The 25175-nt window shown below is 46.6% G+C and overlaps 1 long non-coding RNA gene across 4 annotated transcripts; it reads left to right on the forward strand.

Moving 5' to 3' along the window:
* Window positions 1-471: 471 nt before the first annotated feature.
* On the forward strand, window positions 472-23948 carry LOC144323880 (uncharacterized). 4 transcript variants are annotated; one of them, XR_013389234.1, is made up of 5 exons: window positions 472-827; window positions 6900-6970; window positions 18615-18801; window positions 22394-22505; window positions 23687-23948. It is a non-coding gene; the product is annotated as an uncharacterized LOC144323880 (long non-coding RNA). The 4 variants fall into 4 exon arrangements; XR_013389233.1 differs by having other exon boundaries at window positions 473-827; window positions 18615-18727; window positions 23687-23945; XR_013389235.1 differs by having other exon boundaries at window positions 473-827; window positions 18615-18707; window positions 23687-23943.
* Window positions 23949-25175: the final 1227 nt, after the last annotated feature.

The following is a 25175-nucleotide window of genomic DNA, read 5'->3' on the forward strand; positions in this document are numbered from 1 at the left end:
CGGGCTCTACCGAATGCGCCTCGCAGCCCCCGGCGAGGGGAGGGAGCGGGCGGCGAGCCGGGGGGAGGAGGGGCCGGAGCGCCGGGGCGGAGCGTCGCGCTCCCCCCGCCCCTGCCCGGGAGTTGGTCGCGCCCAGCGGGTGCCCGGGGAGAGCGGAGTGTGCGCCGCGCTCCCGCAGGGTCCCAAAAGCCCTCAGTCCCCGGCCGCGCTCGGCCGCCGTCTGGAGGTTGTGTCAGCGTTTCCATGACAAAACCCGGAGGGAAAAAAAATGCGAATAGAATCGCCTCGGTGCTGCCACCCACTCCCGCCGGCGTCTGCGGAGGGACGCGACCGGGCGCGCCCACCGGGTGCCCAGGGCGGGGGGGCGGGGGGAGCGCGATCGTTTAAAACCTCGGGGCGCGGGCGCGGGCGCGGGGGCGGGGCCGAGAGGTCGCCCGAGCCCCCGGGGCGCGAGGGCCCGCGAGCCGACGCTCGGTACCGGCGCTTTCGTTTTTCCTTCCGAACCACAGGCTGCCTCGAGCGCTGTTTTAAGAGAGGAGTTAAAAACGGCGGACTTGGGGTCGGGGTTAGGGAAACTCCGCTGCCCCCGGGGTCAGGCGCACGCCCGGCGTTCCCGGGGATTTGCGCCCTCTCTCCGTCCACCAGGCCCAAGGGGCTTGCTCGCGGATTTTAAGACTCTGCCTTCCCAAAGGGTGGAGAGAGCTCCCTCCAAATCCTCCCAAGTGCCCTGGAGCCCCCGGGGGGGGGGGGGTTGCCCCCGCGAAGTCAGCACCCTCAGGACTGCAAACGACTGATGGAAAAACCCCAGCCGGCCTTAGCACTGGCAGGTAAACGGAAAGACGGCGTTGCTTCCTCGGATTGTGGGAAGTAATTTAAAATTTCCAATCCCGGGCATTTAAATTGTTCAACAGTCAGTAAAGTGGATGCAGGCGAAGGGTGCGAAGATCTCCAGCTCCCCTCCCCTGTTCTCACTTTGGAAAGTCGGCTACCGCAGGCCGCTTACCTACCGCTCGGCGCTGAAGATCTTGGTCTCCTGCCCTTTACGGTTTCTGTAAGCAAAATAAAGGGGGCTGCTATGTCTTTTTATTTTCCTCGTAAGTCTACATCGAGTTTTTAAGCAAAAGGAGTATTTAAATTCCAACAATGATATTTGTGGGAGGGGTGATGTTATTGTAAAGACTGACTTTTGTGTCATCAAACTGTTACTACTATTGACCCGTAATGAAATAAGAGAATATGTCTTTCAATGCCTCTCGCATAATAGGCATTTGGCAAATACTTAATGTATCTGAATGTAAAGGGACTTACCCTCTTCCCAGTCCACCAGACACAACTTGCAGACACACTCATGCAGCAAAACCCGCCTCCTACCACCTCAGTTCCCTTCCCCCAAAGTTTTCCTCCAGAATTGCAAGGTAGGGAAAGTAAAATGTTATCAGCCTCGCCTTTGATTACAGAAGACAACTGATCACAGCACAATATGTGTGTAACTGGTATGTACTGTATTAATTTGTACTCACTTGTGAATGAGTTACTTGCTAAAGGCTGCAGAGCTGAACAAGCCCCAGAACACAGTCATTCATCAGTGATTCTCCCCACAGGAGATTGGGATGGGAGTTGAACACATGGCCACCTGCCCCAACCAAGGCAGGGATTCTTTGCAGGGAGTATGGTTAGATGAGCACTTGCAGCGCTTTGCCTAGAATGTCAGGCTCTCATTTTAATTCCTGGTTTTACAGAGCAGACGAGTGTCACCCAGCTGGTCTCTCACCTCCCAGGGCAGAGACCACACTATACCTAGACAAAAGCCTGGACATGCATAAGGCGGTCTGAGAAGCCACAGGACGAGGAAGAGCTCAGAAGTGTAATCTCTGGTGGATCTTGATGGGTTGGGCCACATGGTAGAGAAGGTGGTGAGCCATGCCCAACATCTATTTTTTATATTCCCACAATCAGTCAGGAATTGGCCCAAACATACAGTGAGGGGTAAGGCTCTTGTTGGTAAACTACCACCTCTTCCAAGAAGCTTCCCTGATTTCTCACCTGAAGTAGCTTCTTTCCTCCTCAGTGCTCTGAGTACTAGATCCAAACCCCTCTTGGATCATGTACCCACTAGGTGGGGTTTTATTCCCCTCTATCTCTCTAGTGCTCAGCCTCATGACTGGCACTGGGTAGGTACAGATAAGTCAGAGATGGAGAAGTAATGCCTTCTCGGGCTACAAAGTTAAGTTAGATCACCTCTAAAGTCTAGCATGATGGTCACCGGTAATGGACTGTGATTCTGTTGTTCTACCCACATCAGGGGTGAGGGAAAAGGTTCCATTTGTTATCTCTCTCATCACACGATAACTTCCCAATCTCAAATGGACTCATTGCTTTCTGTACGCTTCTGTTCTAACAAAACTTTTTCACCTCTTTTACTCGTGCTACATGATAAATATTGACCAGATAAAGCACAGCGTTGACTAATAAGACTGAGGAGAAGGGAGAAGATTTGGTATTTTGAACTTTGAAGAGAGGAGAAGAAGGGACTGCCTTTCAGATCAGAGTTTTTGTTTTCCCCAATGTATCAGTCAGGACAGTCCAAGTTATGCTTGGTTTGCAGTAACAAACAAGCCACAATTTCAGTGGCTTACAACCACCAGGGCTCACATCTCACTCCACTGCATCTGTGGTGGGCCAGCAGAGGGGCTGTCCATGTGGCATTTTTCAAGGATGAGGCTGAAGCAGCTGAGGACGATGATGGTTGCCATGCCTGAGGAGAAGAAGTCTGTGGGAGGTCTCACTTGAACAATTCAGTGATCCAGCCCGGAAGAAGCACATGTCCCTGCTGTTCAACATTTATCCATCAGAGCTACTCACAGACAGTTCCATGTCACACTGAGGCCAGGAAGTCTGAGCCTAAAGCACTTGGGGAGCAGTCTTCCCAGCTGCAACCCCCAGTTCCCTTCAGATTTCATTTTCCCTTATTTTTCTAATTCCCTTGAACCCTGAGAGCTCCGGCAAACCAGCACTGTGCTCTTCCTGGGACCTGGCTAAACCTTGCCTCATTGGGAGGCTTGAAACTTTCTCTCCAAATTAAACAACATGCAAATAAAACACGTGAAAGCCTGGTGTGGTCCTGAAAAACACATTGAGAAGAAAGTTCTATTTATATGGATGATCTTGGAAAACTCACAGGCAAGGAAGAAAGAGATGTGAAATAAGAATTGTCACTTGCGTGTGTCATCAGCAATGAACCCACAGATATTTCGCAAGCCCCCCAATCCCTAAAGACCAGGCTCTACCTCCTTCCCGTTGACTGTGCCTTCAATGCACAGTCTTGCCGAGATCTGACAGGACTGGCAGCCGTGCCCCTTTCTGCCTTTGTTTGGAGCGGGGAGTGGGCCCAGGGCACTGGGAGACAGAGAGCTCTTTAGCATCCTTGGGAAAGGGGGGCTTGTCTTCTGCCAACATCAACCAGGGGCCCCAGCTCCTCCGAGGACTGGCCTTGCCCATTTGCATCTCTCCGGCATCTACAACACAAAGTACTCTCAGTTAACCAGAGCACAGTAAATATTTGTGGAGTGGAATCAGAAACCATTTGCCTAGAGCGTGTGGTGATCTTAGGTACAGACTTTCTACTGGTAGGTAAACCGCAAGCACACAAGTGGGTGACTCATGACATAGCTCTGAGACCAGAGGCGTCCTCGCAGGCTTTTTAGAACAAGGTGGGGAAGAAAGAGGAGAAGGGGATGGGAGGAGGGGAAGAGACCAAGAAGGACAAAAGGAAAGAGGAAGGAAGATGATGAGGGAGGTGAAGAAGGAAGAAAGAAAGAAGCATCCACTGTTATTCTGTTCGTGTTCTGATGCTACTTTTGCCCCTCTGCCGGGGGTAGGCCCCGGAGGCTCCTCTCTTGCCTTCAGGAGGAGAGATGGCTGTTGGACCCCAGGGCTCGACCTCACTCCAGGAGCCCCCTGCCTGGCCTCACCCCCTCTGCCCATGTACACACAGCACGGACATCAGCTCCCGGGGCTGCTCCCCCCACAGTGGGCCCTGGCTGCCTCCCAAAGGCCCCTCCAGACCACCCAGAAGGAAGCTCTCACCCTGCAGTCAGGTGACCTTGCTCCCTCTGCCCAGCCCCACACCTGACTCAGGTGCCATAACAGTGGGCGCTGCAGCTCTTTGCAGGGCTCCCTCCAGCTGGGCCATGTTCTAGGCTTTTGATGTGCTTCCCCTCACCACCAGCTTCCAGGTAGGGGCGGGCCACTACTAAACTTGTGTTATAGAGGAGGAAACTGAGGCAGAGAAAGGGGACCTACTATGCCCAGGGTCACACAGTGGTGTTGGCAGATTCGAGGTCACAAAGCCAGCAGGCAGCAGCAGCGGCTCCAGAGTCCCCTCTCATCTCCTACCTTTACTGCCAGTCAGGCTGAGGGTAGACCACAGGGACCTGTGTGCCCTACAGATGCAGCTGCCTCAATGGGCAGGATGCCAGAGAGATGACATGGCACTCTGGCTGTCAGGTGCCCTCACTGGTCATCTCCCTTGTCACCCCTGCCAGCCTCTCCGCATGCCCCTGAGAATCATCTTTCCAGCCACCGGCCTCCACCCCCCTCTTCGCCGGCCTCTCACTGCTCTTCAGTCATGACATTGGCATCTCTTATGCGTACACTGACATCCACGGCCTAGTAATTTGTTGAAATATTCATTTGTATTTGTTCTCCTGTATCTTTGACTTCTCCACGACCCCTCCCTCTCCAGCAGATTTTTCCACCTGCCTGAGGGATTAGATAAAGACTTTCTTGGAAAAGCACATAAAATGATGGGAGAGAGAATGCCAGGGAGAAAAGGGGGTGCTTTGGTGGAGATTTCTGCAGGGAGGGGTGAGTGCCCTCCCACCCTGTGTCCTGTAGTTACCAGGGGAGGCAGGAACCTGGCACCATGGCCCCCGTGTTACCAGAGACTCCGACCAGGGCCTCAAGCATGGCCTGAAAGTTACAGAGCTGCTGCTCTGGGAGGACAAGAACAGGAGATGCCTTGGCGGTGACCAGTGTCCCCAACACAGGACCCAAAGGGCCTCCAAAGCTTTGGCGCCATGGCCAGATGAAGACACCAAGAACCTCTAACTGAAAACCTTAAAATTTCTCACTCCCACATGGAATTCAAAATAGAAATCCTACCAAGGCAGAAAATACATAAGAAGGGAGCGGAGAAAGTTCAATTTTTTTCCGATTTTTTTTTCCTCTCAGCTTTAATACATAAATAAAACCTATTGACTCTAGGTGTACAGTTTGCTGAGTTTAGGCAATTGTGGATTTTTTTTTAAAGATTTTATTTATTCACTTGAGAGTGAGCAAGAGAGAGTTCAAAGGAGAAGGGGCAGAGGGAGAGGGAGAAGAAGGCTCCCTGCTGAGTGAGGAGCCCGATGCAGGGCTCAATCCCAGGACCCCAAGATCATGACCTGAGCCAAATGCAGATGCTTAACCAACCGAACCACCTAGGCACCCTGAGTTTAGACAATAGTAAACGGTACATAACCTCCATGACTGCAATCAAGATACAGACTATTTCCACTGTCCAGACAGTTCCCTCTTACTCCCCTGCTGTCCATCTCCTGCCCAGACCCTGGCTCCAGGTAGCCATTGACTATCTTTCTTTCACCATGGTTTTGCCTATTCTATATATATTTTTTTTAAGTATAAAATATATATATATATATTTTTTTTTTTTTTAAGTAGGCCCCACTCCCAGGGTGGAACCTGACATAGGGCTTGAACTCACAACCCTGAGATAAAGACCTGAACTTAAGAGAGAGATGCATAACTGACTGAACCCCCCCCCCGCCAGGCACCCCCACCTTTTCTACAATTCTATGTAAATGGAATCATGCTCCCTTGTAGCCTGCCACGGTTAGCTTCTTCCACTAACAAACTTATTTTGAAATTCATCCACCTTCCTATGTAATTCCTTCTTTATTGCTGAGCAGTATTCCACCATGTGGATTTACACAATCTGTTCATCCGTCCATCAGTTGGCAGACATTTGCACGGCTTCCAGTTTCTAGCTAATATGAATAGCACTGCAGAGAACATTTGCATGCAAGTCTTTCCATAAACAAATGTTTTCGTTAATCTTGGGCAAATACCTAGGACACTTTATATAAAGGGCATGGCCTACCTCTCCCCCAAAGTCACTGTTGGACCCTATTGCATTGCTACCAATAGAGAAGGAGACTCATATCCTTTTCAATACTTAGTGTTGTCAGCCTTTTTACTCTTAGCCTGAGTGTTTAATGATCTGTCACTTTCATCTCAACTGCATGTCCGTGATGACCAGTGACACTGAGCATCTTTTCATGAGTTTTTTTTTTTAATATTTATTTATTTATTCATGAGAGACACAGAGAGATATTGAGAGGCAGGGACACAGGCAAAGGGAGAAGCAGGCTCCACAAGGGAGCCTGACTTGGGACTCGATCCCAAGTCTCCAAGATCACACCCTGGGCTGAAGGCGGCGCTAAACCGCTGAGCCACCTAGGCTGCCCTTTTCATGTGCTTCTTAATCATCCAAAAATCTTCTGTTGTGCAGTTTGTTCAAATCATTTGCCCATTTTTCACCATTATTTCTTTTCTTATGATCCGTTGTGATATTACTAAATTCTTCATATTTTCTGGGAACAAGCCCAGTTTCAGATATATGTTTTGCCTATGTCTGCTTTCTATTTTGTTTCCTTAACTGTGCCTTTGGAAGAGCAAAAGATTTCAAAACCAAAGTCCATTTCAGTAAGTGTTTCTTTGATGGCTCATGTTTTTCTGTTCTGTTAAAGAAATCGTGGCCTAAAAAAAAAAAAAAAAAAAAAAAAGAAATCGTGGCCTAACTCAGTGCCACAAAGATTTTCTCCTGTGTTTTCTTGTAGAAACATCACAGTTTTAGCACTTACATTGAAGTACTTGACTATGTTGAGTGAAATTTGGTATCTGGTGTAAGGTAAGCATGGATGTTCTTTTTTTTAAATACAGATGTCTAGTTGTTCCAGCACCATTTTTATATAATATTATTTTATCCCATGTTGTGCAGTTAAAGTATGCCACATCAGGATATAATCCCCATGGGCATGCTGTAGTCCTCAAGACATTAATAATAGATAAGATTCCAAGGATGTTATAGAAATGAGACCAGAAAAGATTTCATCTTTTCCCCCAGAAAATCCCTTGGGATGTTCTGTACTGTTATCCCATCCTCTGTATCACTTCACAAATGCACAGAGGCAAAAGCAGCCATCTCCTTGGTCTACTGACAAACATGACCATAAACCCTCAATGGGCCCATTTTGTTTCATTTACTAAGGACCTGACTGGATAATCTAAGAAAGACTAATTATAACCGCCCTCCCTACAATTTGCAGGAACTGTGTATTAAACATCTCTCAATCCTGTGGTCTTTGAGGGCAGTCTAGAAATACATATTAAATGAGTGATTTAATTTTTACCTGCAGCCTGGAAGAAACTATAAAATATTGGCAAGACCAGTGCTGGGAATGGTGTGAGGAAAAGAGAACCCTTAGGTACTGGTGGCAGAAATGAATATAAGTCAATACAACTTTTACAACATTTCTGGAAAATGAGCCAACAATAATTTGACTAAAATCACTAAGTTATTGATTCAAGGAATTTGAATAGTCACGTACTTAGCTATGCCAAAATCACCTGTCTAGCAATTAGGGTTTGGTCTAAAAAAGTCTAAGACCTCCATACAATGGAATACAACTACAAAGGAAATGACTGAATCAGTTAAAGATATTACAACCTAGTATGTATATATGTTCTTACTTTTGTATAAATACGTAAGCAAGTCAAATTATATTTATATACAAATATATACATTTAATACAGTATTAATGGTAGGTATTCCTGGATGTTAAGATTTTTTAAATCAAGTTACTGCATCATCTAAGTCCTTTTTAAAGAGTATATATTATTTTTTAAAAGGAAAAGCATACAGCTATTTTCATTTTCAGAGGGAAAAAATGTCCTAATAAAAGGAGAATGTTTCTTAAATCATCAAAACCCAATTCATGCCCCTACTTCTTCTATGAAATTTTCCCTAAAACCTCGGCCTACGGAGGTATCTTCTCACTTGTAGGATACAAAGCCCTTCCACTATAATTCAGCACTTCTTCACTGTTGCATGGCTGCAGAGTCATTGAGTGAGCCGTACCCTGGCTCCTGGGCCACACCTCGTAAACTCGTGAAGGTTGATTTGGGGGACCTGAAGCCACTGACCTAATGTAATGCTAGGCACACAGCAGATGGCCAGCAAGTTCTTGCCAAATAATTTCCTAATGCATTAGAAAGGGCTTCTGTTGCATACCTACTGCATGCCAGACTCTGCTAAGCACTTGACATGCACCACCCCAATCCTCACATCAATTACGCAAGGCTGGCACAAGTATCCCATTACTCAGATGACAAAACTGAGCCTCAGGTAAATTACAGGACTTGCTTACGTTTGCACAGCTCAGAAGTGCCACATTATATGGCTCCAAGACTCATGCTTCAGAGTATCAACCATGTCTGTATGTTCTACAGACATCTAGCAGGGCCTCCTCTAGACTTCCTATCTAGAGCATGCCTTACCAAGATCAAAGGAGCTTGGGGACACAGGTCAAGGTGGGGGTGGCAATAAGGAGATAAAGGAGAGGTTTTCAGGCCGTCACTTGGCCTATGCACTCAGACATGCTCACTTTCAGAGCCTTTCCTTCCTGCAAATCAAACCTCCATGAATTTTATTTATTTATTTATTTTTTGTTTTTTTTTGTTTAATTTTTTTTATTTATTTATTTATGATAGTCACAGAGAGAGAGAGAGAGAGGCAGAGACACAGGCAGAGGGAGAAGCAGGCTCCATGCACCGGGAGCCCGATGTGGGATTCGATCCCGGGTCTCCAGGATCGCGCCCTGGGCCAAAGGCAGGCACCAAACCGCTGCGCCACCCAGGGATCCCCTTCCATGAATTTTAAACCAGGGTTTTAGCATTTCCTCTCCCTGCACATAGTTGTTCAGATGGGAGGATGAGATGAGTCTGTGTCAATGACTGGAGCAAACAATATTCACCTTTGTCTTTTTTTTTTTTTTTTTTTTTTTTGCCCTAGGGCACAGTGAAAAACCATGCCTCTCAGAGTTGTCTATGACCCTCTCTCTGGAGATGAAAGGACTCCTATAAGCCTACTGACCCAAAAGTATTGTGAGGTGGCAGGGCATGAAAAAGAGGAATTATCTAAGTATTCAGGGTTAGAGATGTTTTCCCCTGAAACAGTCCCTTGTGTTCTGCAGGCAGCCTGAAAAATCACTGTTAAATGTTTGACCCTAAAGTGCAAAGCTCCTGTGTGTCAAAGGAAAATGAACAAAGAAAGAACTTTTTTAAACAGAAAATAAAAATATGGTGAAAATATTCATGGGGGCGGGGGGAGAAAGGAAAAAGAGCTAAATTTCTTTGCTATATGTAAAGAGCTCATATGACAACTAAGATAATACCACCACGACCCCAGTAGACATATGAATAAAAAACATGGATGGGATTTTTCACATAGGAAAAGGAAATATAAGTGGATAATAAAATACGGAGAAATGTTCAACCTCAATGATAAAGAGAAGCAAACCAAAGCAAGAAGACACTCTTTTACTCCAACAAATTAGCAAGGCTTTGTGATAAATGATACCTTACCTCTGATGCTGGGTGGAGTGAGAAGGGGATATACATACATTGCTGGTAGAAGCAATTGGAATGAACCCTTTTGGATCTGGCAATAGGGTTGAGGCACGAAGTGTGGTTACTGGGAGTGTGGGCTTTGGAGTCAGGCAGATCTAAATTTGCCATTGGCAAGTCCCATAACATCTTTGGGTCTCAGTTTCCTCATCTGTAATATGAAAATGATAATACATATTTTTAGAATTGTTGGGAGGACTGCACAGATCAAGTCTGGCCCATAAGAGGCACCCATGACCATACGTTGAGCCAGGAGCTGCTAATGCAGAAAAGCAGGAACAGGAGAGAATCTGCATTAGTGGTAGCCCCACAAAGTCCTGTGGCAGTGGCAGTGTGGCCTCTTTGGACTGACTGTGTATTGGGATGGTGGCATTCCACCTCCCTTCTTCATGCTGACTTTTTAGCTATCTCCCAGCACTTTTAGCATTTCTCTGAGTTACCCATCAATCCTTCAATGAAGTCTTTCTCCATCTAAGTCAAAGCTGGTTTCTGTTGTGTGGCCCCTTCCTTCTTCCCCTTTACCTTTACCTTTATGAATAAGGTAAAAAGGTTGCAGAAGCCAGTCACCTTTGCTTTTCTAGATACATTGTGACCAGCACACCCAAATCTGATAGGGGTTGAGCTAAGAGATGGATTCGGAGCCACATGTGTGCACAAAGTTCAGCCTACCTCTAACTACTGCGTATGTAACACTGCTGTGCACTGGATTGTGTCCTCCGAATTCATATGTAGGTAGACACGTAAAGCCCAGTATGACTGTTGGACATGAGGCCTTAAAAGGGTTATTAAGGTTGGGTGCCTGGTGGCAGGTGGTTAAGTGTCCAACTCTTAATTTTGGCTTGGGCATGATCTCAGGGTCGTGAGATCAAACCCTGTGTTGGGCTCCATGCTCAGCAGGGAGTCTGCTTGGGATTCTCTCCCTCTGCTCTTCTCCCCACTCAAATAAATAAATAAATCTTTAAAACAAAAGGGTTATTAATGTTCAATGAAATCATAAGTATGTAGCCTGAATCCAGTAGGACTGGTGTCCCGATAAGAAGGGAAGAGACTCCAGAGCTCTCTCTCTGGCACACTCACAGAGGACAAGCCCTTTGAGGACACCTGAGAAGGCTGCTGTCTACAAGCCAAGGAGAAAGACCTCCCAGAAATCAACCCTCACAGAATCTCAGTCTTGGACTTCTGGTCTCCAGAACCACGGAACAATAAGTATCTGTTATTTAAGCCACAGAGTGTTTGTTATAGCAACCCAAGTAGACTTTGGGTGAGTCCCTGTGGAGAGGATGCTTGTCATATTTACAGCCACCCAGCATCTTTGAGCATTCTACATTGCAAATCCTTCCCATTCCAGGGAGGAACCAAAATATGTGCTGGTTCCCAGCATGCCTTGCAGCTAAGATGCAGCAAGTGACCTTGGCTCTGCCCATCAGACATAAGTGCTGTGTGCCAAGGGCACAGCCACACAGGTCTGGCTCTTTGGAGGAGCTGTGAATTCACAGAATTTATGGTCCCACATTCATCCATGTGAACCTTGGATCTGTGCCAAACGACAGAGTATTTATTTTCTGTGGTACCCAAAATGAATTACCACACATTTGGTGGCTTAAAACAACAAATTTATTCTCTCACAGCTTTGGAGTCCAATAGTCCAAAATCAGGGTGTCAACAGGACTGAGCTCCTTCTGAACACTCCAGAGTAGTTGCCTTCAACTGAGAACTCTGATTGACACGTACTTGACTTTCCAGTCTCCTTTTTCCAACTGGAAAATGCAAAGAATAATGCATATTTCTATGTGAAAGAAGCCAATCTGAAAAGGCCACATGCTGTATAATTCCAACGACATGACATTCTGGAAAAGGCGAAACTACTATGGAGGCAGTAAAATGATCAGTGGCTGCCAGGGCTTAGTGAGGAGGAAGCGATGAAGAGGCAGAGCACAGAGGGCAGTGAAAATACTTGAATGATACCGTAATGATGGATATATGTCATTAAACATTTGTCCCAACCTATAGGATGAACACCACCAAGAGTGAACCCAAATGTAAACTATGGATTTGGGTGATAATGATGTGTCGCGCGTGTAGCTTCATCGATTGTCATAAAAGTCCCACTGTGCTGGGGAATGTTGATAACAGGGAGGCTACGCATCTGTGGGGGCAGGGGTATAATGGGAAATCTCTGCACCTTCCCCTCAATTTTGTCGTGAACCTTAAACTGCTCTAAAAAAATAAAGTCTTAATTTTAAAAGGACATCTTTAAATTATAGAAAGAAATTATCACTGAAAAAAACAAATAGAAAGATTGGACCAGTATGCTTTAAGATCCCTTCCTGGGACGCCTGGGTGGCCCAGCGTTTGGGCATCTGCCTTTGGCTCAGGACATGGTCCCGGTCCCGGGATCGAGTCCCACATGCGGCTCCCTGGGGGGGGGGGGGGCTGCTTCTCCCTCTGTCTGTGTCTCTGCCTCTCTCTCTATGTCTCTCATGAGTGAATAAATAAAATCTTAAAAAAAAAAAAAAGATTCCTTCCTGTCCTGACACTGGGGTGACTCTAGGATCATGAAATGCCCTCTGTTCCTGTAGGTAGATGCGTCAGACCAGTGCCACCAATATTAGGAACTCAAATGGAGATCCTTTTAAATGTGACCTCTGTGGGGTGGGGGTGCGTGTCTTGACCACAAAGGGATGTTTGTCAAAAAAGAGCAGGTCGAATGATGGGTGCTGGTAAAGAACAATAACCTTGGAACTGAAGTCTCATTCTGTGGAGTCAAATTGTTAATATTCAAGATGTTAAATAATCTTGTTATGATCATGATAAACGGAGGGCTCCAAACACAAAAATTGAGAATGCTGATCAGCAAGGGAGAACAGCAAGACTAATTGCACACGGCAGGGTGTGAACTTCAGAGCCATGATAGTGGGAGGGATAGGGCTCGCTTGCTCTCTGGAGAGGCTGAGAAACCCTGGAGCTGGGGGGTCAGAGGCAGGAGTTCTGATTCCAGCTCTGCCATCCGCCGACCCTGTGGCTGGAAGCAAGTCATTCCCCTTTTCTGGGTCTCAATAGCCACGTGTGATTAAAGCCTCAGAAAAGTAATATCCCAACAGACAAGTGTTAGGATCTGTTCTATGAAAGGGCTACTATTTTCTCCTTGTTTTTTTTTTTTTTCTTTTTTAAGATTTTATTTATTCATGAGAGACACAGAGAGAGAGAGAGAGGCACAGGCGGAGGGAGAAGCAGGGTCCATGATCCCGGGACTCCAGGATCACGCCCTGGGCCGAAGACAGGCGCTAAACCACTGAGCCACCCAGGGATCCCCTCCTTGGTTTTAATTAAAAAATCAGTGCCACTTGGATGAGAACATGCCTCCTCTTGATGATGTACGAGGTAATGCTCAATAGTGTTAACCTGAAACAGAATCCAGCATCAAATATCACTCAGGTAACTCCAGACCAGGAACTCTGTCGGGAACATCTGGGCTCAGAAATCTGACTCCCAACTAGCACAAACAAAAAGGGCCTTTTCAGGGCACCTGGGTGTGGTTGAGCGTCTGCCTTCAGCTCAGGTTGTGATCCCGGGGTCCTAGAATCGAGTCCCACACTGGGCTTCCCATAGGGACCCTGCTTCTCCCTCTGCCTGTGTCTCTGCCTCTCTCTCTGTGTCTCATGAATAAATAAATAAAGTATTTTTTTTTAAGTGGGGGGCTTTTCTTGGAGCCCATAATTGGAATCTTCAAGAAGCAGAGCCGGCTTCAGGCATGACTGGATTCAAGGGTTCAAGCCATGTCTTCAGGACAATGTCCTTTTCCAGCCCACTACTCTGCTGTCCTCTGTGTTTTCATTCTCAGGTGGCGCCGGCTGCTCCAGACTTACCTGCTTCAGCTCTGTATTCCCTGTGGAAAATGCATGCCTCCTTCCTGGCCACTGCAGCAAGTCTAGTCCTTCATTCCGATGTGCCCAGCTGTGGTCCCCTGCCCGTCCCTCACCGGGGACAGAGAATGTGGTATTCTCATTGGCCAGGCCTGAATAGCATGCTCTATCCCAGAGCCAGGAGTTGGATCAGCCCCACCCACAGCACAAGGACCAAGGGAGTGGGCAGGATGGTTCCCCGTGAGGTCAAGATGGATTACTTTATGAGAAGGGATGCTGAACATACTCATTCCCTGTTGTTTCTGTAACAAATTACACAAACATGGTAGTTTAAAATGACAAGAATTTATCAACTTAAAGCTCTGAAGGTCAGAAATCCAATCTTAGTGGGCTGAAGTCAAGGTTGTTAGCAGGGCTGTATCACCTCTGAAAACTCTTGGAAGAATCTCTTTCCTTGTGTTTCCTAGCTTCTTCTGGAGACCACCTGCATTTCTTAGCTGGTGGTTCCATCCTCCATTCTCAAGGCCCCAGCATAGCATCTTCCAATCTCTCATTCTCTCTCTCTCTCTCTGAAGCCCTCCTGCCTCCCTCTTATTAAGATCCTTGTGATTACCTAGGGTCCACCCAGATCATCGGAATCCTCTCCCTGTCTCAGAATCCTTGACTTAGTCACATCTGCAAAGTTCCTTTTGCCATATAAGGTCACATAGCTACAGGTTCCATAGATTAAGATGTGGGTATCTTTGGGTTATTACTCAGCCATGATTCACCCCATCCCACTGGATGACAAAGAACAGATTTCTTTTTAAACCACATCTTCATCTGTCCAGAGAATACAAAAATCAGTAAAGATTTATTGCTAATAATGAATATCCTATAGTAAAAAGTTTATTGGTCATTGAGGTCTAAAGACATAAGTTTGAGTCCAAGCTCTACCATTACTTGACCCTCTTTCAGTCTTTGGTTTTTAATCTCTACCATGAATATGCTTACCTCAATCCCTCTGTTTATGTGACATGTTCATAGGAGCACATTTATATCACAAAGCAACATACAAATGGAAATTATCATTTCTGGCACGAAATGTATGGACATTAAATTTCACCCACCTTTGAGCCATCCATGCCAAGCAGAGGCCGTGAGTTATCTCCCCCCACAGAAGACAGATCCCACCTAGAGCCAAAAAAGTAATTCATCAGCTTTGAATCTTGAGGTAGCATTGGAAACCAACATTTGCCAAGAGAGAAAAGGACTTTCTATATTTCTTTAGCTCTCATGAACACATTAACAGCAGCCAGGCATGGCTACCCAGATGCCCAAGTTTATTCTGAGTACAATGTTATGGCTCTGAAGACATTGCAAGCCACCTGTTCCCAGCTCAGTGGCCTGTGGGAAGGAGAAAAGAGAAGAAGGCAGAGAAAGCATTTCAAATGCCAAGGTCCTGCACCTCCTGCCTTGGGACCCAGCCATGAACAAATGATCAGACCTGAGGAGCATATAGGATATTAAGCGGGAGAAGCATCATGCCATACTTTCCCATAAGTAATCTGGGGAGTAGGAGGGAGATCGGAAAGAAGCCCCAGTGAGGCCACCTCTGGCATAGGATGGTAGCACTGGTGGAGGGCTGTGTCTGGCTGGTAGATGGCCTGCCCCACCACCGTTAGCTTCCCGTGGCCAGCTCAGGATTTGCAGGACTTTGGAAAGCAAATGGCCTCCAGCAGAACCTAGAATCCATTGTGATGCAGTGATCACTACCCCAGGCCTGGAGAAGACACAAGGGGATCCAAGGTCCCTTGCAGAAGAGAGTTAATGTAGCCAACCTGGGACTATGTGCAAGTTTGGCTGGCCTCTGGGAACCTGAGTTTGGGCAGGGTTCTCACCATTCCCAGAACTGACGAGAGTGGCTCTCCATGCCCAATATCTTGGTACAAACCAACGTGATTTATGCTGAACACCTGCCTTCCTCTGGAAGCCTGGACTTTTGGGACATGCCAGGCAAAAGGTACCTACGTGACTGAGCCCCAGTGAAGTCTCTGGCCTCCCAGGTTTAGTCAGTTTTTGTTGATAGCGTTTCACACGTGTTGTCACAACCGGTTGCTAATGAATTAAGTGCAGCTCCGTGTGAATGCTGGGAGAAAGGTCTTAAAACCTGTGCCTGGTTTCCTCTAGACTTTGCACCGTGCGCCCTCACCTTAGCTGGTTTTGCTTTGTAGCCATTCACTGTAAGAAACCACAGCCATGGGATCCCTGGGTGGCGCAGCGGTTTAGCGCCTGCCTTTGGCCCAGGGCGCGATCCTGGAGACCCGGGATCGAATCCCACGTCAGGCTCCCGGTGCATGGAGTCTGCCTCTCCTTCTGCCTGTGTCTCTGCCTCTCTTTCTCTCTGTGTGACTATCATAAATAAATAAAAATTAAAAAAAAAAAGAAACCACAGCCATGAATATAATTACATGATGAGCCCTATGAGTCCCTGTCAAGAAACTTTGAAGTTGGTGGGGTCCCCTGACCCAGGTCCCTTTCCGCATGCCTCCACATGTCACCTGAGCTCTCCTCCATTCACCCAGCTGAAGTCCTAACACAGAAGCAGGTGGGGGGAGGAATCGGAGACTGAGCATTCAATGTTGAGCGACCCATCACTTCAAGAGGTTGTATAAATTATTTATTAGACCACATTCTGATTTCTCCCCCTCTTACCATTCATTCCATTTCCTTTGTACACTTAGGTGCACTCAAGCCCATGGTATTATTATTGGAAACTGCCACCTTCCCCACCAGTCTCATTTGTCATCTCTCCCATCCACTCAGCAGCAGATGACTCGGCACTTGCTTGGCAATCTGGTGCCCACCTCCCCACATCTGCCCAGCTCCTGCAACTGCTCAGCACCCACCCCATGCTAACATCTAACTCCTCTCAACACCAACACTATCCCTTCCAAATATATATCTATGTATCTATGTTTGGTTAATATATATATTTAGTTAACATATGTTTATGTTTGGTGGCCTCAGTTTCCTTATCTGTCAAACAAGAGTTGGAATGACAAGCTATCTGAGTTCTTGATCACTGCTCAGTAGAACTGCATGATTACCTATGAGCGTGTCCATGTCTCAGCACAGACAAATACACACCAGGCATATTGTCTTAATTTAGGTTGCTATTGCAAAAATACCACTGCCTGGGTAGCATATACAACAACCATTTATTTCTCACAGTTCTGGAGGCTGACCGTGAAGGAATGAGCCTACTTCCTGGCTGTAGACAGCCACCTCCTTGCTGTATCCACGCATGGCAGAGAACAGAGATGGGAAGCAAGCTCTTTCAGTGTCTTCTTTTAGGGGTATTAATCCCATCATGGGAGCTCCATCCTCATGAACAAATTACTGCCCAAAAGGCCCATCTCCAAGTACCATTACACTGGGGATTAGAGTTTCAACATAAGAATTTGTAGAGGACCGGAATGCCTGGGTGGCTCAGCAGTGGGATGCCTGGGTGGCTCAGTCAGTTGAGTGTCTGACTCTTGGTCTTGCTCAGGTCAGGATCTCCAGGTCATGATCTCAGAATCGTGGAACTGGGCCCTGTGTCAGGCTCCGTGCTCAGAACAGAGTCTGAGATTCTCTCTCCCTCTCCCTCTGCCCTTCCACCAGCTCACTCACTCGCTCTTGCTCTCTCTCTAAAATAAATAGATAAATCTTAAAAAAAAAAAAATACCTGGGGCACCTAGGTGGCTCAGTTGGTCAATCATCTCGCTCTTAATTTCAGCTCAGGTCATGATCTCAGCGTCATGGGATTGAGCCCCATGTTGTGCTCTGTGCTCTGCACGGAGTCTGCTCATCTCTCCCTCTGCTCCTCCTCCTCTCCCACTCTTGTTTCCTCTCCAATAAATAAGGTCTTCAAATATAAAATAAAATAAAATAAAATAATTAATTAATTTTAAAAACTCCCAGTTTTGACTTGACCATGGAGAGTAAAGTTTGTGTTTGTCCTTTTCTGTCTGGGTGAGTCAAAAGTAAATGTCTTCACCATTGAAAGTTTTGTAATTGGGAAAATATTCCCTGAAACCCAGTACCATTCCATAAGTCAGCACCTGGGAAACATTGGCCTCGTAGACCTCAGGAGTCCTTGCCAGCCTTAACGTGCTGTGATTTCTCACATGGAACCCACTCCAGGCAGGTATCTGGACCAGAAAGTTCTTTTCCAATGCTATAATTACATGTTTCTTAGGTCATATGAATCCCCCTGTAACTCTCTTGCTTTTACTTTTCTTTTTAAAAATAAAGTCTTAAATTCTTCCTTCTTCCTTTAAGGAAGAAGATGCAAGAAGGAAATACTTGAGGAAAAACCAAAATACCAAAATTTGGACAAACTAAACAGGTCAAAGAAGAAAAAGTGACAGAAAGAAGCTTGGCCTTCCAATAATAATAATTTGCAAAGGATTTTTTGAAATGGCGGGTTTGTCCAGTGCATGTATAATGGAATTTGATTTATCAAAATTCAATTCTTATCCAAGAAGCTACAGTATAAAGTGAAGCTTACAAAGAGCAGGGAAGGCAGAGTCATTACCTTCTTGGAAGACAATGCTGCTGGGGACTTTCTGAGTGCCTCTGGAGAGGTCACAACCCCATTATGATGGCTTCCAAATTTATCCCTTCAGCTCTGCCTCCCACTCAAGCTGTAAGCTTTACACTGAAATATGCAGCTGCTTGTTTGTCTGTAGCTCCTCTTGGATGCATAATATGCATCTCAGTTTGGATGTAAACAAAAAAGAACTCTTGAATTGCACCCAACCTTGCTGATGTGTTTTCCCTAGACTTTACCATCTTCTTAAATGACAACACCTACATACCCAGTTACTGAAGCCAAAAGCATAGGAGTCCCCCATAATCTTTACAGTTGCTATTAACAGCAAAGGCAGCTTTTGTTCTTGAAAATAAGAGACACCCCAAACACAAGTGGCTTAAACAAAAGAGAACTTTATTTTGTTCTTTTCTTCCTCCTGTATGCAGAGAAGGAAGGAAGGCTGTCCAGGCTTAACTACCAGGACTCTGCTCATCACTGAGGGATACAAGCTCCTGACATCATCACTTCACCATCCCTAGGTGTGATCTACCTCTTCATGGTACAATATGGCAGTGAGGTTGCCGGTCGTTGCATCAGGGGTCCAAGCAGCAGGGTGGAAGGAGGCATGGAAAGGTAGAAACAAAGGTCACACACTAGCTACCTTTTAAGGAAGGTAATTTTGCTAACATCTCATTGGCAGAACTTAGTCCTTTGACTGTTCCTGACCAGATATTGGGGCTGGCAGTGGCCAGCGGCTCCTGCCCTATGTGATCCATGAAACCTATAGGATTGGGCCCCTGCCTGCTATTTGACCTCATCTCCTCCACCTTGCTTTAACACAATGTGGCCACCCAGGCCTTTTCCGATGCCTTTTGAGCATTCCAACCTTGCTCCTGCCTTAGAGCCTTTGGCTTGCTGTTGCTTCCCCCAGATGCTGTCCTCCAGATGTATGCATGGCCACTCTCAGTCCAGCTGTCACTTCCTCACTGGGGCCTTCCCTGACCGCCCTGTGCAAAGCAGCATTTCCTGCCAGCCTCCATCAATCACCCAACTGTGTTGTTTTTCTACAAAGCACTTGTCACTCCCTGAAAACACCTTTCACTTGCTCTGTTTGGTTTTGGTTTGTTCTTCTCAACACCACAACACACGCTCCATCATGGCAAAGGCCCCAGCTGCCTTGGGTAGAGCCAGTCATCCACAATGGCACCGAGTAGACACCCGATAAATATTTGTTCATTCATAAATGAATGAAATTATCGATTTGATTGTCATCAATATTGCCCAACCTTCCCACACAGACAAGCTGCTGCTGTCTTTGGGGAGTTGTTCACTGCCAAGACAAGGAGGCAAGAATTCATGTTCCCTAAGGCCTCAACCAGAGAGACAGGAGAACAGAGCCTGGACTCCAAAGGAAGCTGTACTTGGCTCCAATTTGACAGCCGGAAGCCACGACCTGGCCCTCAGTGAACTGGTGAAGAGAAAGATCAGTCGGACTCTGTAGCTTGTACCAACATGCCCTGTGGACACGATTGCACTGAGTCTCCAGGGTGCCAGCCCCCTGGGCAGTGTGACCTGTGGCGGTCAAGGTCACCGTCTCCTTCCCAGTTCTACTACATATGGGCTGTGGCAGTGTAGACTTCGGCAAATTCACCAAGCCCCCTGTACTTTGGTTTCCTCATCTATAAGTCAATGATAATGACAGCCCTGCCCTCAGCACTGCTGAAACAATTGAGTTATAATATACAAAATACTTTTTAAGCTGGATATTTAGTAAACAGCCAATGTATTATCAGATGCCTGGCACTTCACACATGTTTTCTTGAAGCTTCCCAAAAAACCCCGGCAAAGTAAGCCTCCCAAATAACCCGCAAACTGCCTGGAATAAGTTCTGGTTTCTTGGAGTGCTGATAACTCAGCAGATTTGCCTTGAGTGGCCATCCCACGGGCTTCTTGGGCCACCTGTTTAAGCTGTACTGAGATTTTACTGGGGGCCACACCCTGCGGTGTGGTGCAGGAAATCCGGAGGCTTATGGGTAATGGGGAGACATGAGCTCCCTGGCATTTCACTGAACAGTGGCCAGTGCTCTGCCAGGGACCAGGAAGGCTTCCCAGGGGAAAGGGCATCAGACATGTCTAGATAGGTTAAGGAGGCAATCACTAGGCAAAAATGTGGGTGGCAGTGTGGGGGAGGAAAGAAGGGTCGATTCGCAGGAAGAGTGCCTTCCACAGAAGGGAACAGGGCAATCTTTGTGCAGCTCCCTGCTAACTCTCAAATGATGCCGGCTTGTGGCAGGTGCTCAGTAAATACTTGTCGATTGACTAGGAAACCAAGGTAAGTTAGGCATTATTACCTCCAGAGAAAAATGAGGCTTGGAAGGGCTAACTTTCCTAAGGTCCCCAGAGCCAGAAGTTCTATATCCAAACTTGAATCCATGGCTTTCAACTGTCAGTTGAATTATGAACGTAAAGTCACACACGTTTGAGGTTGGGCGAATATCATAGGACATGATAGCTTTTAGCGCAGTGTAATCCAAACAGAGAGAACCTGCGCCGCCAACCTGTTAGTCTGGATGAGCAGACGGTTCAGTGTGGACTATAGCCTGTTCTAAACAGCACCAGATGGCAATGCTGGAGGTCAGTTCAGAAGCGAAGGCCTGGAGGTCAGAGGCAAAGGCATTGGCCTCTGTCCTGTATTCCCTGTGGCCCAGCTTGACTCTGGGGAAAGCAACACGAATACATCTTCCTCCTGCTTAGCACTAAGCACAGAGTCAAGCAGAAGTCAGAGGCAGCCAGAACTGAGTTCACACACTCTACTTACTAACTGTGCATCCTTGAGCAAGTTACTCAATTTCTCCATGAGCCTCGGCTTCTTCCTCTGTAAAATGGGGATAAGTAACGCCTTCTCTGTGGGGCTCTTAGGAAGATCAAGTGAGAGATGACACAGCAGGAGAAAGAGGAGAATATAGGAAAATGTTAAGTATTAACACACACACCCTCAAAAGAAAGACCAGAAAAGCCCATAGGCCAGGCCAAACTGTTAGCTGGACTTGCTACAGTAAGGGAGAGATCACTGCGACAACACCTGAGGGATATCTTGGAGGGAACATGTCTGGGAGGATAGTTATAGGGCATAGGGCTGGAGATGATGGTTTGAAGTGAGTCTTGCAAAGCTGGGAGCTGCCTGGGGTTGGGCAAACAAAATACGATACAATAGCTTCTGGCTTGGTGCTAGCCAAGGTGTGGGAGTCTTCCCAACCAAGCTGTTAGTCTTGATAAGAAAACTATTTTAGTTAGTTTACAGTCTTATATTCCAGGAATAATTATTTATTTATTTTTTCCTTTCACCAATATGAATTGGTGGGGCCTGACAGGGGCCTGTTGGTTGGGTTCTGAGCATGTCACGGAGCTTGTCAGAGGAATTACCTCCTCTGCTCTCACAGCCATCCCCGGAGGAGTCAAGGAAGGGCCTTATCTGACCCTTCCCCGCGGTGCTAGGAGATCTTCTTTATTCCTACTTGAGAGATGAGTAAACTGACATCACACCGGCCTTGTTTTTACTACCAAAGAAAAACAAGCATCAAAGAGGTTAAGGAATTTCCCTGAAGTTGACAGAGGGGTAAATAGTCCATCTGGGATTTGAATCTAGCACTTTAGACAGTGAGTGGAATAGGGACATATAATAGTTCCTTAAACCAAACAATAAAAAGTAGAGCTACCTAAGCATTTTTTTGTAACAGCCCAAATAAGAAAAAATAAATAAAACAATCTGTCAACGGCAGAATGGCTACATAAAATGTGGCACAGTGGCATGTGGAACAGTCTACAGCAAAGAAAATGAAAGAGGGAAGCACTGCCACATGCAACCACATGGCTGATTCTCAAAAGCACAATGTCAAGGGAGAAAAACCAGACACACAAAAAACAACCTACGATCTGCTTCGCAGATCCTTTATAAACAGGCGAACCTAATGCAGGCATTGGAGGGCAGGATGCAAATTCCCTTTGGGAAATGGGCATGGGCCAGTGGGTGGGCAGGATCGCAAGGAGTGTCCCAGGAACTGGGAAAGCTCTATTTCTTCACCTGGTGGTATTTACACAGGTGTGCTCACCTGTGCTGACTTATCCGAGTGCACACTTAGGGTTTGTGCATTTTCCTCAATATTTTCATGTAAAACTTTTGTCTTAAGCAGGGATATTTACCCTTTGCTTTAAATGTTAATTTCAGGATCAGTATTCCAGATGTCTATGATCGCTCAGGTTGAAATTCAATGAGCTAAGGCCCCAGAAGCACTTAAAGCGTGGTGTCTGGAACAGAGACCTATGTTCAGTAAATGCTAGTAAGTATTATTACTACTATTATTATGTCTGTGACTTTTCCAAATGGCAGTGGAGATTTCTGAAAAGCACAGCACGTCTCATGCCCAGCTCAGGTGCCAGGAGTTTGCTAGAAGAGGGGCAGGATGGTACTACTCCAGAGGAGATCCCCCAGCGCCCAGGCAGGTTACGAGCATGGCCACAGGCCACAGGCTGGCAGGGGTTGTGGGCACCTTGGGGGGCTCAGCCACCCGCCACGCTCCAGCCCAGATGCCTTCCCAGGCCAGATGGTTTTCTTTGCCCATTTTCCCCACAGGACACCTTCTTATAATGTGAGGCTCCTGGGCTCAGCCCAAAGCACAGGTGCATGTGTTCCTAGGAAAAGCAAAGTAGCTGCCGGGCACCACCGGCCACCACTGCCATCGAGTCAGCCGCTCCCAGCCTGAAGCACCCTCCCCCGGGGCACCTATGCCCCTCCCCTGCCTGCCCCACCTCTGCGGCCCACCCCGGGTGCAAGATCACCCCTTCCCACATGCACAGTGCTAGGTCCACACTGACACACTCACACCCGCACGGTCATGTGTTCACACTTACATACTCATATCGCTCACTTGCTGACAGTCACAGGCTCACACACCCACATGTTCCCCATGGACTGACACACCACACACATCCGCTCACACACATTCTCATGCACATTCATGCTTTGACTCATCAAGATCAACTTGTGACCAGAAAGGAGAGCCTTGTGAGACCAGGGCAGAGTTTGCCCAAGCACAGTCCCCCCATGTCTCAGGTCACAAGCATCCCCACGCAAACACCCCCACCCTCCTCAGTCAGCCAAGAGCTACTGAGGCAGGACACACGGCTTCATGGCCCAGGAATCTGCCTCAGGTGGTTTTCACTCACAAAACACCTGGGAGCCAGGGTTTTCTAGAGAAATGGCACAAAAGTTATGATGGGTGCAGTGAAACTAATTCCAAGGCAGGGTGCAGAGGGGAGTAGGAGTCCACGCCTCTAACCCACCACCGCCTCCCTGCTCTGAGCACCATGAAGGTGGGTCTGGCTGAACGTGGAAGGGGCTGGGATGGACCACAGGGCCAGGGAGGGAGGCAGAGGTTGACTTACTTCTCTCACAATTCTGTTGGCTGACCAGCTAGGTCATCTCTGCTGGTGTCACTTGACGTCTCTCATGTGGTTTCAGGGAAATGGAGGCTGGAACATCCAAAGTGGTTTCCCTGATGTGTCTGGCACCCCAGGCGGGATGACTGGAAGGCCGGGTCTCTCTCTCTCTCTCTCTCTCTCTCTCTCTCAATCTCTCTCCAAATAGCAAGAGGCCCTCCTTACATGGCAGCTGGATCTCAAGATTAGGAGTTCCCAGAGGAAAGAAGTCCTTCTTCTTCACCTCAGATTGTCATGTGATAGTTAAATAATCTTGAATAAATTCATCTTTGTTTAAAAAAGTTTACTATTTTTGTATCCTCAACTGGCATCTCCTCAGTTCATCACCAAGTTTGTGATAACATCAGATCTCGAGGAAGAAAAAGTATGTTGTGACAATATCCATATTTTCTGTTTTATAAGAGAGGCAAAACCTTTCCTGGAGTCAACCATGGATGGGGTATCTTTCCTACAGATGTCAAAAGAATTCCTCCAAGACAGATCATTTGTTTTCAGATATGAAAATCCAGCCTGAAGTATATTAAATTTCTAGACAAAAACATTAGAAAAAAACCCTAATGGCCTTGGGCTTAGCAAAGATTTCTTAAATAGAACACAAAAAAGAAAAAAAAAAACCTCAACAAATTGGGCTTCACCAGAATGTAAAATTTTTGCTCTTCAAAAGACAGCCATGAAATAAAAATATAAGCCCTGCTAGACAGAAAATATTTGCAAAACACAGAACTGACAAAGGGCTTGTATCTAGAATATAAAGAGTGCTTACAACTCAATAAGAAGGTAAACCTAATACCACCTAATGGACAAGTATTTAAACAAATACTTAACCAAGAAAATGATACAGATGGCAAAATATGCACTTAGAAGATGCTCAACATTACTTATCATTAAGGAAATACAAATGAAAACCACAGTGAGGGGACGCTTGGGTGGCTCAGTGGTTGAGTGTCTGTCTTCAGCTCAGGTCATGATCCCAGGGTCCTGGGATCCAGTCCCACATCGGGCTCCCAGCAGGGAGCCTGCTTCTCCCTCTGCCTGTGTCTCTGCCTCTCTCTGTGTGTCTCTCATGAATAAATGAATAAAATCTCTTAAAACAAATAAATAAAACCACAATAAGGTAACACCACACACCACTAGAATGGCTAAATTAAAAAGACTGATGGTATCAAGTATTGGCAAAGACGCCAAGCAACCGGGACTCTCAATGTCGGCAAGTGGTATATATAATGTGGTACAACCGGGATCCCTGGGTGGCGCAGCGGTTTGGCGCCTGCCTTCGGCCCAGGGCACGATCCTGGAGACCCGGGATCGAATCCCACGTCAGGCTCCCGGTGCATGGAGCCTGCTTCTCCCTCTGCCTGTGTCTCTGCCTCTCTCTCTCTCTCTCTCTCTGTGACTATCATAAATAAATAAAAATAAAAAAAAAATTTATAAAAATGTGGTACAACCACTTTGTAAAAACAGTTTGGCAGTTTCTTATAAAGTCAAACATATACCTAACATATGACCCAGCC

Source organism: Canis aureus, chromosome 11 (genome assembly GCF_053574225.1).
Source record: "Canis aureus isolate CA01 chromosome 11, VMU_Caureus_v.1.0, whole genome shotgun sequence".
Lineage (NCBI taxonomy): Eukaryota > Metazoa > Chordata > Mammalia > Carnivora > Canidae > Canis > Canis aureus.